Genomic DNA, 19,744 nt, shown 5'->3' with positions numbered 1-19,744 from the left:
TGAAAAAAGTTAGCCTTCAGCTTTCTGTTTTTCCTTTAACTTCTTTCACTGGAAGGCATACTTCCAATTCTTTTACACCCTCAGGCATTGTCCCTGAAACCTCTCCCATCCAGGAACCACCAACAAAAGCACTAAATAGAGTACATGGGAAGTGACTGTGTTAGTGCTAAATGACACATGCTCAGCCTCTCCTAGAGCTATTAACCTTGAAGTTAGTTACGGAAAGCTGCATGAGTTCCCCCAGCTACAGCATCATCCTGGAATTTTGTTGTCAGCCAGTGAGCTGCACCAGCCCCCACTTCTTCCCTGTCACTGCTTCCCAAGACAAACTTGCCAGCTGATAAGCATAGCCTGTATTCCTTATTCTTTGACATGTGACTTACAGCAGCTAATGTTATGCTTGGCCCCATCTTTCTGAGTGATCCAGACTACTGCAGTAATGTATTATTTTTTTTGCTAGCTTACTGATTTTTGAGTCATTCCTACTGACCTATTACTATTTTGCTGTCTTTCAGATGATTGATAGCAGAGTTCAATAGTATACAGCCACAAATTACTAACTTTACAACGCTTATTACCCCTTACAATTATACACCTCTATCCATTTGGAGGACCAGCAAGTTTCCTGTGAAGTTCTAATGTCTGCATTGCACCAAACAGCAACAACAAAACTTTTTAAAAGCACTATACCAGCACTATCTATTCCTGGCTCAGTCTACCTTGTGTAATTTGATTTGAAGTGCTTTAAGGTAAAGTTACCATTTGATACGTGTTTCAGTAGGGCCTAACACAAGTGGGCCCCAATGAAGAAACAGTAGTCTTCCTCTCTGGCTGGGACAAAAGCAAGCTTACGCACATGCTTAACTTCATGCTGTGTCAGAGGAGCTAGTCTCAATGCACACTAAAATACAGGCTTTCTGTTTTTGCAGGACTGGGCACCAAGAAGATGCATAGCATGCAACAGGGAAGGTGAAAGTTAGATAGTCAAAGCTTTTCTTTATACTGTTGTAAATACAAACCTTTTCTCACATCTTCTTTTCAGTTGTTAAATACAAAAATATGGGATCGCATTCCCATGTCTGGTTGCCTCAGGGGCAGTACACAAATTACACAAGTTGCAAATAAGCAAATGTATGGATTCCCTGACTTCCAAGGGATTTCTGAAGATTAACTACTTAACCCCTAATTATACTGTGTCATGGTTCAACCCCAGCCAGCAACTAAGTACCATGCAGCCGCTCACTCACTCCCCCCCCCATCCAGTGGGACAGGGGAAAAAATCAGGAAAAAGAAGTAAAACTCGTGGGTTGAGATAAGAACGGTTTAATAGAACAGAAAAGAAGAAACTAATAATTATAATGATAACACTAATAAAATGACAACAGTAGTAATAGAAGGATTGGAATGTACAAATGATGCGCAGGGCAATTGCTCACCACCCGCTGACTGACACCCCGCCAGTCCTCAAGCGGTGATTCCCTGCCCCCCCACTTCCCAGTTCCTATACTAGATGGGACGTCCCATGGTATGGAATACACCGTTGGCCAGTTTGGGTCAGGTGTCCTGGCTGTGTCCTGTGCCAACTTCTTGTGCCCTGGCTGGGCATGAGAAGCTGAAAAAATCCTTGACTTTAGACTAAACACTACTGAGCAACAATTGAAAACATCAGTGTGTTATCAACATTCTTTGCATACTGAACTCAAAACATAGCACTGTACCAGCTACTAGGCAGACAGTTAACTCTATCCCAGCTGAAACCAGGACATACTGACACTGGCTGGCTAATGAATGATGTGAGACAACACCGTTGGCTGCTAAGATTCATGATGAAAAAGGTAGGTTATTCCATCCCAGTGTGGAGAAGGGCTCATGGGTCTGGCATCTTACTGTGCACATTTCCCATCCGGGACAGAGCCCCAGTACTCTGTATTTACAGGAATGTCTGATCTTTCCCATTTTATTGTAGGATCACTGTATGAGAAGGTATGAAATCCAATGGCTTTGGTCAGTGTAAACAAAGGGTCCAAGTGACACAGATCCTTCCTGGAGAGGCACTTTCCCCCACTGTCATACCTGACTAATGTGAGAACAACCAACATCCTAGAAGATTTCACTTTAGTTATGAGGGACGCTTTGGTTTCTTCCATCATCCAAGCGGTTTGTGCATCCATGTCAGACCACACACCAGAGACGAAGCTAGCACACTCCAGGCTGCTCAGGTTTGGTGTTTCTGACTAGGAGCAGAGGTGTGGTTATAGGGTGAAACAGTAGTCATTGCTGTTAGGAAACACCAACGCATGCAACATGCTACTGGATATTAAACTTCTAGTAACCATCACTTTAATCTCTTGACTAGGACCAGGAAATACAGAGCAGTGTTGTACAAGCACTTCCAAGCATCAACACCCTGCATACTCTGCACCCCAAGGTATAGCTGTGGCCTATGGTGACAGACCCATGAAGATTTTTAATGCAAAGAGCCTACGTGCCAAGAACAGCTTCAGAGACCCAAGCTGTGGTACCATTGCATTCAAGCTAGCAGGAGCGGTGGGGATAAACAGAGCATCCACAACTACTGCATATGGCACTTGCCCTGTGTGCCGCAAAGTAAAATAGCAAATACATTCCTTTGGTCATATCTTCCTTCACATTACTTTTGGGAATACAGGTGATCCAGACCTGCTAGAGCCACAGCCCCCCGAGATGAATTCAGGATCATTATCTAGGGCATAAATTCTGTTTTCATTGAATTTGGAGAGAGCAGCAGGACTTGGGGACCCATCAGTTGTGTACTTGCCTCCACAGAGGCCCTTAGACTAGCGAGCCAAAAAAAATGCAGTATTTATGGAGTGTATTCAATAGTTGGGACACTTCTCCATTGTACAAAACACTGCCAATACTTCCCCTCCCCCCCCCCTTCCCTAATTATTTTCTTCCTCTTTTCATCTTTCTTTCTGTTTTTGACTCCTTCCCTTTTCTGTCTCCCTCTGCTTCAGCTTGACTGGGCTTTCATTTATTCTTTACCCCATGACTCTATCTTCGATACCGTCTTGAATGATCCACACCAGTAGCACTGGGCACTCCTGTCCCGCCTGACTGATGGGCTTCATCCCCCTCACAAAAGCATATCCCAGTAGTATTAGGCCTGTATGGAAAAGCAGACATCTTCTGATTACGGTTAGATCCTTATTGCTTCATATAGGAAGAGCCTGTTTATAGCTTGGAGCCTGCAAAGGCTTGTGGAATTTGAAATGCTTTCTCCTTCCATTTTGAGGGCAAGCAGCTGAAGAGACCAGGAATCCTGCCTCCCCTTACAAATATCTTGGCTTTCCAGATACTGACCTTACCTTTAGATCCCATAGCTCAGCAAATGTGCTATCATATATCCCAATGTTTATCCAGCCTATGCAATCTGATAGGCCACCTATATTGAAGGGGGTGATTAACGTCTAAGAATGGATGGGAGGTGACTTTCCACCCAGCCATGATATATTTTTGGAAGGGCAAGGCAAAGTCAGAAGGGCTTACTAAACTCTTTGATCATTTAAGCTTCTGGTTACCAAATAACCACCAGTATCCTTTCTATAAACCCATTTATTCTTAGCCACATGAATCCCCATCCCCATTTCTGCAACATTAGCATCTACTCCTAAGCTACATCTTTCCTCCCAGCTACACCATCATCCCTCAGCAGTTCCAGTAACCCATTCCCCAAGCGCTCTCCTCTTCCTGACTGAAGACACATCATGCATCTTGCTTGCTGCACCTTTCTCTCACCCTCCATAGCGTTATAATCACTTGACAGGAGCAACCAGTAGGCCACAGTTTGAAAACTGCTAGTTCTAAGCCCCCCACAAAACAACAGTAAGAAAGTCTACTTAATTCATGCATTTCTCATAGCTTCTCTCATTCCTCTATTAGTTGTTACAGTCACATCTGCTATGACTAACTAGCCTCATTTTTAGCAAAGCACAGCAGAAGCTAGAGAAATCTAAGTCTGGTAGAATTACAATACCAGAAGCACTCCCCCACTTTCATTACCTCCACGTCCTGCTTTTTATTTTCTCTATTCCCTTTTTCTTCTCCTCCTTTCTCTTTTGCTGGCATGGTTAACTATTACACTAGGTCTGCAGCAAATGTGAGCTGGTTAGTGCTGAGTGCAGGAGCAGCTCAGCTAGAAGTTCACATCCCCTTACTGCTGCACACTGAACAAAGAGTGGAGGTGGCTGGCGCTGGGTGCCTCAGAAGAGCACCAGCAAATACCAGCACCCTTAAGGGACACCACATAGGATGTCCATGGGAAAACACTGACCAAGGGCACGGCTTCAGGAAGACATGGATATCTCACACCTATCTGTAGAGGGGGTGTCCATCTCAAAACAGGACTCACCACCTTGCTGCCTTCCCCAGTCTAAGTACACAATACAAGGGTTTTTTGTCAAAAAGCACTCCAGAAAAAAAAAAAAAAGAAGAAAAAAAAAAGATAGTAAGCCAGGCTGGTGGTGACATGGCCCAGTAAGCCACTAATTAGGACATTTTACTAGAATATAGAAAAAAAAAAAAGAAGTCAAGTTCAACACTTTCTCCATTTTGCCTCAAGTGTTCTGAGCAAGTGGCTCTGCCCATCAGGCTGGAGCACATTCTAGGATGAAATTCATTCAAATCTGATAAGGAAGGTCCTTAAAATTTCAAAGAACAATAACCAGATGGCTAGATAAAGTGCAAATGTAAGTCTTGGTCTTACATGGGCAGATTACCAGAGGGACATAAAGGAAGCACAGTCCCACTTTTTCCCACCATGACAGCTTAGCCTAACATTACATACACTTCATTTCATATGCTCTGCTGATCCACCAAGCAAACTTCAACATCATAGCTGCCTCCATCTCTACAGATAGCGGATTTCAGAGGTGAGGAGGCTAGGTGCTGTTTCCCATCCTCCAAGAAGGAAGTTAAATCTGGTCATTTACCTCCTGGTCTCAGACACTGGCCACAACACTTACCTTCTCCACCAGCTCTTCGTTGTGCACCAATTGATCTGGTATGCCTTCTGGGAAAACCTGTACGAGATCAGGCCCTGACAGAGAGATAGGCAGAGGGACAGCTTGCTTATGGATCCCAGTGAACTGAAGCAAGAACTAGATACCAAGTTCCTCAGGCTGTTACCAAATGCAGACTATGGGGACACTACTGACAGGTACCACAGACTTCCAGGGTGAGGTGGCATCAGCAGTGTAGGGAATTTAAGTAGGGGTCTCAAGAGCTAACAGTGGGTGCCAGGTGGCACACTGGTACAGAAATACCTTAAAAATATCCAGCTGCCTAACTCCTAGGTGGGCAGATAATCAGTATTCATTTCAAGAGGAATCAGGTATTTACTATCTTCAAGGTGTTTTGCTCCTGATTGTGCCTAGTACGGACAGGGTCAAGGGAAAAAACCCAAAACATTGAAGTGCAGAAAAAGAAATTTTGAAGGCTTGGAAAGAGGCATAAAGGTGAGCAAATGATGCAGAAAGAGTCAGTAAGTGGTTAAACATCACTCAGGAAGATGGCGAGTGTGAGGGGATAGCAGGCAACCATGAAATGGGTACATACAGAGTCTACGTGTAGAGGCTGAAACCTGATGGAGAAGCCACAGAAGGAATATGAAGCTGAGGAAAAACAAGGGTAAGGCAGCAGGACCTGGGAGGCAGGAGGCTGGGGACTGCAAGCAGCACTGCAGTAACTGAGGACAAATAAGCTCATCGCTTAGACAGTGGAGGCAAAAAGTCAGAGTTTAGAGGAAAAGCTGGTGAGACTTGACAGGCCCATATGGAAGACAGCTTGGATACAGTAAAATGTGCAGTAACGTGGATGTCACTGTTGGGGAGAACAGCGGAAGTGCTGGGGCTGATGAAGAGAGGTGGTGTTGGGAAAAGGCCTGGGTTTCCCACACATAGAGTTCCAGATGTTGGTAGGGGATGATGGAAGACTGGAGAAATGGGGAGACGCTGAAACAAAGAGATGGTAGTACAAGATGTTGGACAGAAACAAGAGAAAGAGAGCAAAGGGGGAGAACAGTTCAAAAGCACAGGAAAGATCAAAGCTGGTGGGAAAAAAATAAGAGACTCCTAAAAGTGGCTGGGACAGCACTAGATGTTCCTGTGAGAACAACTTTGGGATTATGATATTGAAAATAAACTTCAAGGTATCCAAGCAAGAATTGGAGAGGAAGAACTTGGCAAAGATAATGTGCATACAGGGAATGTGGAAGGAGTTTGTTCCATTCTGCAAGTTTGCAGCATGTGGAAGTGATTACAGGGACAATTACAAGAATAGTGCTATATAAGAGATACAGGATAATAACATTCAATGAATAACATAGTACGGAGTAGAGCTGTAGCCCAAGAAGAAAAAAAATGTGCTGAGAGCTGCATAAAGCTATTTTCTGAATAAGGTGGAAAAGTAAAACAGCAAGTCAAACTGAAACTTTTCATTGATTTCACTGGAAGTTTCTGTTGTTAATGATAATTCCTCACTCTAAAGCAGCCCCTTGTTTCACCTTTCATCGGTTAAAATAGTTGGATCTGTGAAGCTGAAATCAAATTTTCAGCCATGAAAAAAGTGAAGGACTTTGGCCCCAAGTTCTCTGATAAAACCTTCAAAAGTTTTTCTCCAGCAAGGAATTTTAGCATCATGACTTTTCTCTCCAATTCAGGAAGAAGGACACTGTGTCTAGGATCCTTTCTTTAAAACAAACAAACAAAAAAGCATTCTTAAACATCCAAATTTCTCACTCAGAAGGAAAATTCTTTTTTTCCAGCCAGTTCCATGACAGGTTTCATTGTTCTCCTTCAGTGGCAAGATACTGTAAAAGAGTTTGGCACCAGTTATAGGTTCCAAAAATGACATACCTGCTCAGTAGTTGTGTATCATTTTATATTCAGGGGTCCTTAGTTCAAACCCATAAAGAGGACTCTCTGAAATGTATCACTGCAAGTTGCTTGCCTGTAAAAAAAAATAAAATTAAAAGTAGCTTAAAAAACTGCTATGAGCCTACAGGTAGCAGTTATGGGTTGAAAAATGATGCCTTCTTTTAGCGATAATTAAGATTTGTACAAGAACTACTTAGGCACTTAATAACCCAAGAGAGAGAAATAAGTTATTTCTGGGAAAAAAAGAAAGACAACAAAAAACCCTGTGCATTCCTTCCCATTATCATAACTCTGTTGTTTATAGCTCTGGGTACTAACATACTGCAGTCACTTCAGAGAGCTTACATTTCCAACTCCACTAGGTACTGAAAAGTAGCAGCTATCCCAGCTTCTGCAAACCCCACTCTAACACAAAATTCATGTGCTGCTGTGTCAGTCACATTGGCACACCTGGTGCTCCGTAAACCTAGGAGATTATTCCACCCTCGCCTTGTCCCAGGTTAGGGCCATTTCTTTGTTACCTTGCTCTGGACAAGAGTCCCATGCTGGTTGCTGGCTGCAGGCAGTTCAGCCTCCCATACTCTGCAACGTTTTCTGCAGAGCTGCTCAGGAGATTACACCGGCGATGGCATTTTATCAGTGCTGCTATGAGGTGAGCGCGGACACGATAAGGAAGTGTTAAAAGTCAACGAGGTGCCATTGACAAGGATTGAAGCTGGGCTCGCGCTTCCCCACCGATCATGTGTGCGCTGATGCTGTGCAGTCCAGTCGCCTTCTCACCAGCTGCTGCTTTGGCAGGCGGCACCTTTCACCCTCTCTTTTCGGTACGCAGCCTCCTATCTAGCCACCCAGCTCGTCTCTGCTGGAAGCTGTCGCAGCATCAGGCCTGCAGGGAACAAATCTTTTCTTATTAAATCCCCACGGGTTCCCTAGTGAAGCATTAAAAAGATTTTTCATTGCTCAAACATGCTGATGGAGGGGTAGTCTGGTTGCTTCAGGTCCTCCCCACCATTCCTTCCCAGAGAGGAAAGCTCTGCTCTCTGAAATGACTGCTTTCCCAGGCAAGCATTCGCACATGCTGCCTGGAGCAGAGCAGAGCCCCCAGCAGCATGGCTGGCATGAGCCCCACAGAGATTAGCCGCCTGCAGAGGCAAGCCCCAAGGCTTGGGAAACCTGCTGTGACTAACAGCTTGATTAGGACCTAAGTCTTTTTCCACCAAGTTTTCAGGGGCAGGTGAAGAAGTTCATGAGAAATTTCTTTCTTTTGTGCAGCCACAGTCCCCGAGCTGGAACCGTACAAGCAGCCAGCAAGCTGTAGGCTTAACCACATCACAGGGCAATACACACTGTTAGAGCCAAAACATCCTGGCTCCGTCCTTGCCGTGGTGACCATTAACTCCACATAGCAACAGCAAAGATAGCCTAAGTGGCCACAGACTGATCAGTGTTTCAAGACAACCTGAAGCTCAGGAATCTCTTCCGCAGCCTACATAACAAGGATCCACACAGGTACCAAGGACACCAAGGATGCTCCCACTGCCTGAGCTACCATAGCTGAGGCCCAGTGGCTCAAGCAGCACTACTCTGGGGAAGCAATCAAATCACCAGAGCACCACTAACAGGCTCTGACACACAGCAAACCCCCACAACCATTGCAATGAGCTAAAGGACTCCATTATATTCCCATGGGGCACGTGTGGTTGTCACAACTGCCCCCTTTCCCAGCTGGTGCCAATGAAGCCCTTACCAGCAGCCTCAGCACAGGAGCTCAGGTCTAAAATAAATTCTCATTTCACCTCCAGAGAGGCCCTGCCTGCGTGAGGTTAAGATGCACTAAGGATTTAAACAGGCAAGCTGCATCTTGCCAGTCCTCTGGCACCCTGAATTTACATTCAGAGACAGAAGAGAGAGACGCTTCTTCTTGGTGTGTGCTTGCTGGAAAACACCTTCTGAGATATCCATGCTTTCTGTTTCCTAGTCGTCATAAAGATGCCAGGGGCAAGAAGATTCTCTCTACTCCTTCAAATTCAATACAAAACCACGTTCCACCGATGCAAGCAGTAGGCGTTACAGGCAGAGCCCCCTGCTCGTTCCCAGGGGAGCTGGCACGTAGGGTTTGGTGCTGAGAGCATGGTGTTGGGGCCAGGCCAGCCCTCACCACGCCATACCATGCTTACGTTGGCAAGCACCGCTTCCCATATTGTGCAAAACAGATCTGAGGCTCCCAGGAGACTTAAGGACCCAGTAATATCGTTAAAAGGAGGATGTTTCTTTCCCAGCAGAAACAGATTTCCAGTACAGGAATTCCATTTAAGGCCACTTAGCTGTGGATGTTGCCCTGTTTATATTTGCACAGGGGAAAAGGCTGTGACAGTATCTGAAATGTGTATCACTGTAGGGATATCTGAAAGCAACAGTCACAGGCTATGTGCAGTAAAGGCCCCACTCAGATACCTAGTAGATGCTGTTTCAGCTTCATCTGAAATGGTTTCTCCGTTGCCTGTAATTTCTATTTCTCCCTCCACCTCCACCCCTCAGGATGAAGGCTTTGTCCAAAGACAGGATTGTGCCTCTGCCAAGTACCGCGCTGGGAAACTCGGGGGTTTGTCCTGCTTTGGATTCTTCTCTTTTACATTATTTTTCAAACACAACCCTGCCCCCAGCCAGGGAAAAAAATGCAATCCCTGAACAAAAAGGTGCTGGAGAACAATGGGCAGGAGGGGCCCACAGAGATGGGCAGGTATACATGAGGAAGGACAGGTGGATATCACGGGGGCCTTCACGCCAGCACCTCCTCAGTGGCTCTGAGCAGCCACAGCTGCTCTAGCCTACAAGCGAGGGGAGCGTGGGCAGCTGCCACGTTCCCCCGGTGCCCTCTCCACGGGGGACACAAAGGCTGGGCGCTCCGTCCTCCCTGTCTCTGGACAGGAGCATCCCTCCCCCTGCGATCCTGCCACCGACTGGCGTTCCTCCCTTGCCTGATGGTGCCCGCGAAACGAGCCTTTGCCACACGCACGAACTTCCTCCCTCCTTTTGCCGCTAGAAACACAGTTTTTTCCCAGAACTTCAGCACTTTTGGAAAGGAAAAGAAAAAACAGATCTGAGGGGAAAAAAAAATTGAATTTTGAGAACAGTTTCCTTTGCCCAACATCCTCTGGTACAGTGGGCCCTGTTGCTGGGCTGGGTGTCCCCCCCCCTGGGTTTACAGGCCTCAGCAGCGCTCGCATGGTGTCCCCCCGCTCAGGGAGCCACGTTTGGCAGACCACAGCACCCACTGCCCTGGGGCACGGCTGTCCTCAACCTGGCTCCTGACGGGCACCCTCGGGTCCTGATTCCTCTGTGACACCAGTCCTCAAGCATTTTGTTGAGGGACCTACCAAGCTCCTCATGGACCTGGCAAGTAGCTCATGGATGGTCATTCGATGTCTGCTCCCAGCCCCCAGCAAGAGCGGCAAGTTTGCCGGTCTGGCAGGCTTCCCCCCAGCATTTTCACAAGCAGTCACCTTACCTTCTTTGAGCTTCAGGGAGTTCAGTTCGGGGTGAAGGGTAGGTCAGCTCTTATCTCACACCTACACGTGCAGATGTAACCCTTACCAGTTCCCTTTCCAGCTCTGAGAGTTCCTGCCTGGCGGCACAGTGAAGGCCACACTTTCCCCATCTGCTGAGGCCTTTTAGCAGGAGACGAGCAGTGCCAAAGAGCCACAAAGATTTCCTAGGGACCCCCCAGCCTTGAGGAAAGTCCTGGGGGCATCTCTGACCCTTCTCCTCTGCAGCCTTTGATGCAGGGCTCATGGCTAGGGGAAGGAGCAGAGCCACAGCCCTCCTTGGTCCAGGCTGGTGAGAGCAGCCCTGGGGTGATGCTCAGGGATGACAGGAGCTGAATGAAACCTACACACAGGACTCTGCAGGCCCTGTGAGATTCGGAGATTGCAGAAAGCCACCCTGGCCCCCTCCTCGTTCTAGAAAATGTTTTTAGTGCAGCTGAGGTGGATTCAAGAGTTTGAGCTACAGTATTTTGCAGTTTGTTTAAGTAAAGACTGCTTTTGTCAAATTCCAAATGTCTGTTTGCACACAGACTGTCCTAGCATCCTGCCAAGGGCTCCAAACATTCATCTATGGAGAGATTTTTCTGGGAACCTGTGCCTGCATCCTTGCCTTGCCTTCTGACCATTTTAAGACTAATCACATAAATATGAGCCCACATGGAAATTTAGGTGTGAAAGATTGCATTCTCCAAAGCCTTGCAGTTGTATGTGACTTAGGAACCCCTGCTCAGACCACCGCTACCTTGTCCTAACCACAGAAGATCACACTCAGCTCAAAGTCCAAACTAGCAAATTGTATCTAACTTGGTTTCAGGACAATCCCTCAGTGCTGGAGGCTACCACAGGACAAAGACACCAAAAATGACTGGGGGTGGGTGGGAAGGGAACAGTGGAGCAGGCAGACGCAGTCGGTCCCGTGTGTTTTCTTTTCTTAAAGATAAAAACTTACCCCAGTCAAATGAAAAATCAGGAACAATGCAGGAATTTTAAAAGGGCCCAAGCTGCCACCTGACTCAGCGTCTAGGCAGGATATCAATTAGCGAGGCTATTCTTTATTCCTCTGCTATTGTTTAAGACTGGCCTCCCTCATGACAGCAACAGGCGTGGGAACACAGCAGCTTTGGTGTTAAAAAGCGCTTTTATCACTAGGCTGAGTAGAGGGGTCTCTGCGAACCAGAGATGGTGTATCTGATAGTCAAGAAAATGCATTCAAACCAAAAGCCTTATGCTGAGATCTCTAAGGACCTGCTAACAACTCTGAAGAACAACACCACAATGCAGCACATCCCCAGTCCAGCATTTCTTGAGTTGTATTCAGGCTCTGGTGAGTTCAAACAGGTACAGAAAGAAAATATCTCTGCCTGCTAAAAATTCTTGGATTTTTCCTTTGCCCCCAGTAGCTGCTATGATGGCTGCTCCTATAGACATACCCACCCTGGTTTTAAACAAGCCAGACTGGATTCTGTAAACAGTGTGGCACAGGACAGAGAATAGGCTCACCACCCGTGTCCTTATCCTTCCTCTTGAGCAGGTTTTGCTGGCCAGGTTGGGCACCAGCCTGCAATAGCTACCACAATAATGTCAGTAGGCGAGGGCATCTCCTCCTTACTCAACAGAACCAAACAACTGTAGGGTGGCATGCATCGTTGTGACTCAAATTATCCAGGTGCCTGCAGCCTACCAACAAGCCAACACAAGTCCCTACCAAATGAACTGTCACAGTTATATAGATTCCTGGTAGCTCCAGGCAGGAAAAAAGCAAAATCTTTGGTTTCCTGGTAATTCTTGATGCATTAAAAAACAACACATTTCAGTACTTGAACACATCTGATTTGGCTTAGTAGGGGGCAAACAGTGACCACCAACCAGGCTTTCAGCCAGCCAGAATATTTCTGGCTCCCTTCAGGGCTGTACAGCTGGCTCCTGATTCTATATTTGCTGTAGGTTTGTTCATTTGCAACAGAATCTCACATGTAACAACCATATATATATATACGTATGGAGGTCTTTGTTTTCACCTACCCTTAAGATAAAATAAAAAAATGAAACTCCTTCAGGCACTGACTGGATAAACACCAACATATTAATTCACTTCAAAGACACCCCAAATGAAAGCACACAGTGCACTGGAGAGTGGCTCTCCAGACATAGGGCATGCTCTCTGTAGACACTAGATATTTATTCCAGCATCTAGAAACACTCTGCAATATTACTTCATGTGTCTCACTGTGTGAGAATATGCAGTTTAGTAATAGTGTGACTGCACCAACTTTTTTGCAGGATAACATGTTTCAGTTTCATTCTTTCCATGCATTTTCCACCTTCCCAAAGTTTAAAAGCAGTTTAACATCCTTGTCGGCAACATGGACAGTGGGACTGAGTGCACCCTCACCAAGTTTGCCGACGACACCAAGCTGTGTGGTGCGGTCGACATGCTGGAGGGAAGGGATGCCATCCAGGGGGACCTTGACAGGCTTGAGAGGTGGGCCCATGCAAATCTCATGAAGTTCAACAAGGCCAAGTGCAAAGTCTTGCACATGGGTCAGGGCAATCCCAAGCACAAATACAGGCTGGGCAATGAGTGGATTGAGAGCAGGCCTGCAGAGAAGGACTTGGGGGTATTAGCAGATGAAAAACTGAGTAAGAGCCAGCAATGTGCTCTTGCAGCCCAGAAAGCCAATTGCATCCTGGACAGCAGTAAAAGAAGTGTGGCCAGCAGGTCAAGGGAGTTGATTCTCCCCCACTACTCCACTCTTTTGAGACCCCACCTGGAGTACTGTGTTCAGCTCTGGGGCCCCCAGTATAAGAAAGAACCTATTGGAGTAGGTCCAGAGGAGGACCACAAAGACGATCAGGGGGCTGAAGCACCTCTCCTGTGAAGACAGGCTGAGAGAGTTGAGGTTGTTTAGCCTGGAGAAGAGAAGGCACCAGGGAGACCTCATAGTGGCCTTGCAGTACTTAAAGGAGGCCTACAGGAAAGATGGGGAGGGAGTGTTTATCAGGGAGTGTAGTGATAGGATGAGGGGTAGTGGTTTTAAACTGTAAGAGAGTAGATTTAGATTAGATGTTAGGAAGAAATTCTTTACTGTGAGGGTGGTGAGACACTGAAACAGGTTGCCCAGAGAAGTTGTGGATGCCCCCTCCCTGGAAGTGTTCAAGGGCAGGTTGGATGGGGCTTTGAGCAACCTGGTCTAGTGGAAGGTGTCCCTGCCCATGGCAGGGGGCTTGGAACTACGTGATCTTTAAGGTCCCTTTCAACCCAAACCATTCTACGATTCCATTCTATAAATAGGACTCAGACAAGATTCTCCTCCTCTTGTCTATGACAAATGGACAACCAAGCTAAACTTAGATGGTTTTTTTAATAGGTGATAGCCCTGCTTCTGCAAGAACCATGTTAGCACACAAATACTGTTTTTTCAAAGATGAGGGACATCTTATCTCAGGACTGGTTATTTATACTGCATCCATGCCAGCTTGTACGCAGTGCCTAGCACAGAGCAAGCCAGGCAACAGACTGGGAAGCTGAGGCCCAGAGCCTGGCTCACTCTGACCATACAGGCACCATAGACGCAACAGGCTGGAGCCACTTGGCTCTGCAAAAACAAACCCTACACGTCAATCCAGAGTTAAACAAAGTAGCTACTGCATCAGCTCACAAGCTTAGCAAAGATGTCAGTTATGTCCTTTTCCACGTATTTGGGCAGTCAGGAGTTGAGGAATCCGTCATCTTACCCATTGCTCCACAGCCCAAAAAGCAATCCACTAAATGCAGCAGGTTGCAATTTAAAGGAGAGCTCCTCTCTCTTTGAGCTCAGTGGCATGGTCTACATGCTACAACCCCCCACAGGACTCAGGGCATGGTGTCTCACAGAGCAGGAGAAATGGCTTTTCAGGACTGTCTTAGAAATCCCCTGGCACATGAAAAGAAAGATGTCAATCTATGAAGCACTTCAACAATTGTTCCGTAACTGGAACAGGAACTTGCAGGCAAGGATAGTCTATATGAAACCTGTGGACAAAGTATCCTCTGCCAAGGGAGTCCCCAATCAGGGCACAATCTTCCAGAAGGAAGAAAACAAATCCAGAATGTAGGTATCCATTTTTTAGGAGTCTTTCTTGTTGAGAAAAGCTGGCCATGAAAATAAGTGTTGATACACTTTGCTAACTGAGAAAACTCAGGCAACCGAAACAAAAAAGCTACTCTGACAGACCTGCACCTAGAAAAGCAAATAACATGTGTTTTTAAACATAGATGACTCTTCCTCAGTGAGCAATCTAACCCCCCAAATTAGGAATGTTATTGATGCCTTGGGGCTTATGTGCTGATGTGTAATATTACTCACCAGATGCATACATAGGTAGATAGATACATTTGTGCTAGTCATGAATTTGGTCGTGTTCTTGTCCCTATCCACGTCACTACCATATATTTTAATATGCTTTGGGACATAACCCTTTTTTTTTTCCTGTGTTAGACTGGCAACCCATTTCAGTAATTTCCGTTTTTTTTACTTTTTCATGATCTATAACAAAGACTCAAACCAAGGCCACTTGGACTCCTTAATAGCTTCATCTAAGGAATTTTTGAAAAATAAGATTAGTAATTTCTCCTTTTACTACTTTTCTTGATATGCTGAAGAAATCCTGTACACTGATACGATTTACCTGTATAGAAGCTGCTGCACTGACCTCAACATGCTACAGACCATCTGCTCCCAGCAACTTATAATCATAGCATAATTCAGATGCGAAGGGACATCAGGAGGTTTGAAATTCTTGCTCTTTAACTTCAGCTGAGACCAGCCTTCCTTTTTGACCCTAGTTTCCCCAGCAGTTCATCTTTACTACGAGTACGAGACAGACTAGGAGTCTAGCCTGGATTGTGGCAAAGCTGAGGAGTGTTATAGCTCGAAGGGCAGCCTATTATCAGATAGAGCAATTTGGAGGCTGCTCCATGTAACACAAGCAGCCTCAAGCAGTCCCAGAGCTCAGAGGGCTTTAAGACAGCTTAAGGTATGCAAGTGGTGGGTTTTCTCTGCTATGTCCACATTCTCCTTCACTGCAGCTTACAAACCTCTCCAGAATGAATTTCTCCATATTAACCACACTTACTATGTGACCACCTGTTCCAACAACTGGAAATGCTGCAGGGCATTTCTGACCATCACCAGCTGGGTTCAGCAACTTGGACGGGAGATAACAGCAGAAGACTAAAGGAAGCAGGAGGCCCAGATAATTTCCATCTTTGGAGATCTCTGGCCATTACCAAGCCCAGATAATATTAATGTTGGCATCACATTAAGTTTCTTCAGCTCCATCTTCTTTTTTCATAGCTGAACCATCTCACAGCTTTGTTGCCCTTGGAAACAAAAAGTGAGCTCCCATCCAGTTCAGCACCAAGCAGACTGCCTGCACAAAGCAGGCCAGATACCACTCCACAGATCACCATTGACCTCTGTGTGGATTCCTGTAATGCTGGTCTATTTGCTTACACAGCTGCAGGCTACTATTTCACATCAATTCGGTAGCTGAAAGATAATCTTGTGTTATTCCTGTGCTGGAGTTTCTGTGTGGGTCCACTTTTCAGAGTGGAAAATAATTCTTTTTAACTGTATGAAGTGATTTCTGAAGGTATCTTTTTAAATGTAAGGATGATCACAGTTCTGAGCAGAGGACAAAAAATGGAAAGGATTGTTCGGGTGGAAGGAAAGTTTTGCCCCCTTGACTGGAAAGAATTTGACTGGAAGACTGGCTTGGATTTGCCCAGACCTATGAGATAGGAATGGGAGAAGAACTCCTCTCAAAGGTTTTCGGGATGGGGCTGTAGGGAGCACAAAAGACAGCACCTCCTGTGACCAGTATGGGCAGCCACAGGAGCTCCAGGAGAAACATTTAAGTCAGGTTTAGATTTATCCTGGATTGTGGTGCTTGGGGAGTTCTCCAGCTCTTAGGAATCCAGTGGCATTAAAGCACCAGCAACTACTCTCAAGGCAGCGTTCCTCATGTTTTCCAAACAATTTGGGAACTGCAAATCAGTGCAGATTTCTCAGCTCAGTAATTGTGATGTTGCCTCAGCATTTTTCTATCGCTATACTTCAAAGCCCTTTAGATTTTCTCCCCAAATGCAGCCATCCATCCCCCTCCAACAAATCTCAGACCTCACTGATTATTACCAATAGAATTATTGATGTTAGAAATGCTGATGCAGGAAGATGAGGCTATTTAAGAGTGTTTTACCAGATGTTAGTTGAGTGATACTGCATCATTTCATGCAGTACATCGCAAAACCTCTTTCTTCCCTGCTGTGTTAAATTGTTACTTTCCCTGAGAGAGAACATGGTTCTTCACAAAGCTGGCCTGAGAGAAAAGTGGGGAAAGAGTGTGGGAACAGCAAACAACATCAAGGCTTCCCATTTCCCTATTCTCTGCTTCTTGTGAGCAATCTTGCATGGCTTTTAACCACTGCAATTCATATTCTGAAGTGCTTTTTCAGTGGGAACATCCTGTGGTGTCCCTGGTTTGGTGACAACACTCCTAAATACTGAGTGCATTGTCAAAAATTCAGTCTTGGGTTCTTCTTGGTCTGAAAGAACCAATTTACTTTTCTCCTTCAACAGACATAGGATAATTATAGGAAGCCCCCACATCATACCATGTGGGTATCACATGCAAAAACCATCTATCCTACTAATGTGCATTGCTTAGGCATCTCTGTTTCTCATACACACAGAAAGCCAAAACCCATCATCCCCAACCAGGAAAAAAAAATTGCTTATTATTTTAATAGCTATTTTCGTCACATCTCAATTGGGGGTAGGGGCTAGTTTTTAAGGAAAATAAATTTCAGTTTTCTCACCAAGAAGCCAAAATCCGTATTTGAATACAGAACTGCAAGATTCAGCTCAAAACCAATGAATTTATAGCTACTTCAACTTGTTTCAATCAAGTTTAAATATCTCTTCCTTTTCCACCATCTTAAGGAAAACAATAAAGATCAGCAAACAAACACAATCCTGTCTGACATCACTTACCGGCCAGATTTTATCAGCAGCTTTCTGCAGGAGCTCATACAGGGGTCTTAACACAGTGCAAGCCCACTTCGATATCATCTGTCAATCACCGAATCAGAGAGATGAAAAAACCAGCAACCCACAAATGAAACATCTCGGTACAGGCTAGCAACTTTGAGTGTAGTTTCCTGCTAGGTGTGCCATGATCACACTTCATCTTTGCCTCTGCTAGCGTTAAAAACAAGAAGCTACAGCGTGCAAAGGACCCAGTGAGAATGCAGTGCCTGGATTTATACAGAGCAGTCGGCAGTTAGGAGCGGAGCGCATCGCACTCTGTATGAGGAGCAAGGGGAGAGAATTTAAATGGAATTAAATGGGAACTTAGGTGGGGAAAGGCCTATGTTAGGCCACTGGCAGGGCTTCAGCGCTCAGAGAATTTCCTAGCCTCCTCCCCACTCCTCATAGCTTTAAACCTGAGCACTGCTTGTGGCCACCTGGAGAGCCAGCGTGGCTCTCTGCATGGCCTCGGCTGGCTGCTGCGGAGAAGCCAGGGCACTCACGTCCTTGCCTTTGAGGCTGTAGGTGACTCAGGCCCACACCTGTTTCCTCTGCAGGCTGTCACCTCTTCTGGGCAGGGGGGGCTGCCAGAAAAAGTCGGGCAGACGGCGTTTACAACAGGAAACCCAGGTGTCCAGAAACACAGTTAAGGAGATTTGAATTGGCAGATTGCTTCACCCTTCCAGCAAGCGAAACTGGATAAAAACCTTTTCCAAGCTTTCCTCTAATAAATACTCAGGACACGAGGCTGACGAGTATAGGTGCCTAATGCATCCCTGTGAGCCTATTTGCCTTTATGCAGCCACACAGAAGGTGCAGCATGAAGGGGCAGGGCTGCCTGCTTCCCTCGCACCGCTCGAGTCGACCTCATGGCACACTTTGGAAAGGGAAGCGCCTCGGAAGGCACCTTCCCTGCGTGCTGTGCACCACAACGTTGCTGGGAGTTAGTCTAGTTTGTGAGCTCTTGCCAACAAAAGAAATATAATTTTATTCTATGCACGTGTGTGCCCATGCACACACACGCTTAGCATGTGGATATTTGGTCTTCTAATATAAAATGTACCCTTCTAATCTGCTTGGGCCTGCAGTGTCCTACTGCCTCCTCCATTTGCTGTAATTTGCACTGTTCACAGAAGGCTTCAGAATCCAGCCAACACACATCACAAAATTGGTAGGAAGAACCGTTACTCGTAAATTTGTGCAATTAAGTTCTTAATTTTACCCAGGAGGTCATGTCTTGAAATGCTTTCAGACCATCACAGAAGAGAACAAGCTGGCTGGGAGCAATAAGCACCATCTGAGAATCCTCCCCTAACTCAGGCTGTTTACTTTTCAGTTTCACTCACCACCCTCCAAGTACATGTCTCTTTTTCCTCGAATCCTTTTACTGTTTCTTCCTTTGAAGTTGACTTTCAAGGAAAGCTCTAGAGATCTTGGCCTTCAGAGCAGATTCAAGTCCTGATTTCTCTTCCCCCTGTGAAGAATGAACAGTACAGGCTGATGTGGTTCTACCCCACAGCAAAACTAGCTGGCTTTTGATGAGATGTGTGCCTGAGATTCTTTCCACACTGGCAACATTGCTTAAGCAGCCTTTTTCTAAAGCCTCAAGCTTTAGAGCTGGGAGATCTCACAGCAGCGCAGCTACTTAACCCCACCACGGGACAGCACGTCCCAGGAACTGGGTGCTGGCACGGGCAACCACACCACGCGGCAGCATGTCGCAGCCTTCTGGGGTGAGAGGGTCCCCCAGCATCCATGTGTCCAGCTGGCTAGTAACCTCTGTCATCCCAGAAGTTTCTGAGCAACCATGTCGGCTCCTGGTAGAAAAGACAGGAGCTTCAACAATCTACAACCTTTTCTGATCTATGACATTTGTACGCAGAGGGACCTTTACGCGCACGAATGGCCCCAAGCCGTAACTATATCAAGTTACTCACATGACCAAGTCTTTGCAGGATCCCAGCCTCAGGGACTACTGAGAGTCCAGCAGTCCTGAGCAACTGACAAAAAGACTCTCACAGCATACATTTGGGGTTGAAACACTACTTACTAGAACAAAGTGCAAACTAAGTTATACCCGTCCAGATGACACAGATTCCAAATAAGTGCAAATAAAATATTTTCCATTGCCAGAACACCATCATGTGATTTACATGTGGCATCCCTTACAGCAGAGGCGATTGAGAAGTACATCGACTAGCTGCTGTCTGCCTCA

General features: G+C 46.0%; 1 protein-coding gene across 5 annotated transcripts in view; it reads right to left on the bottom strand.

Annotated features, from left to right (window-relative positions):
• Window positions 1-19,744, bottom strand: part of GJA8 (gap junction protein alpha 8) — an 84,834-nt gene that overhangs the window by 27,076 nt on the left and 38,014 nt on the right. For all 5 annotated transcript variants that reach the window (XR_007509047.1, XM_049824537.1, XM_049824538.1 and 2 more), the window contains exons 10-13: window positions 18,876-19,003; window positions 17,494-17,571; window positions 7,436-7,800; window positions 6,894-6,987 (exon numbers count right to left, since the gene is read on the bottom strand). The gene's annotated coding sequence lies outside the window, so the exon portion shown is untranslated. The remainder of the gene's footprint in view (window positions 1-6,893; window positions 6,988-7,435; window positions 7,801-17,493; window positions 17,572-18,875; window positions 19,004-19,744) is intronic.

Source organism: Accipiter gentilis, chromosome 21, assembly GCF_929443795.1.
Source record: "Accipiter gentilis chromosome 21, bAccGen1.1, whole genome shotgun sequence".
Lineage (NCBI taxonomy): Eukaryota > Metazoa > Chordata > Aves > Accipitriformes > Accipitridae > Astur > Astur gentilis.
This window is presented reverse-complemented; position numbering and strand designations above follow the sequence as displayed.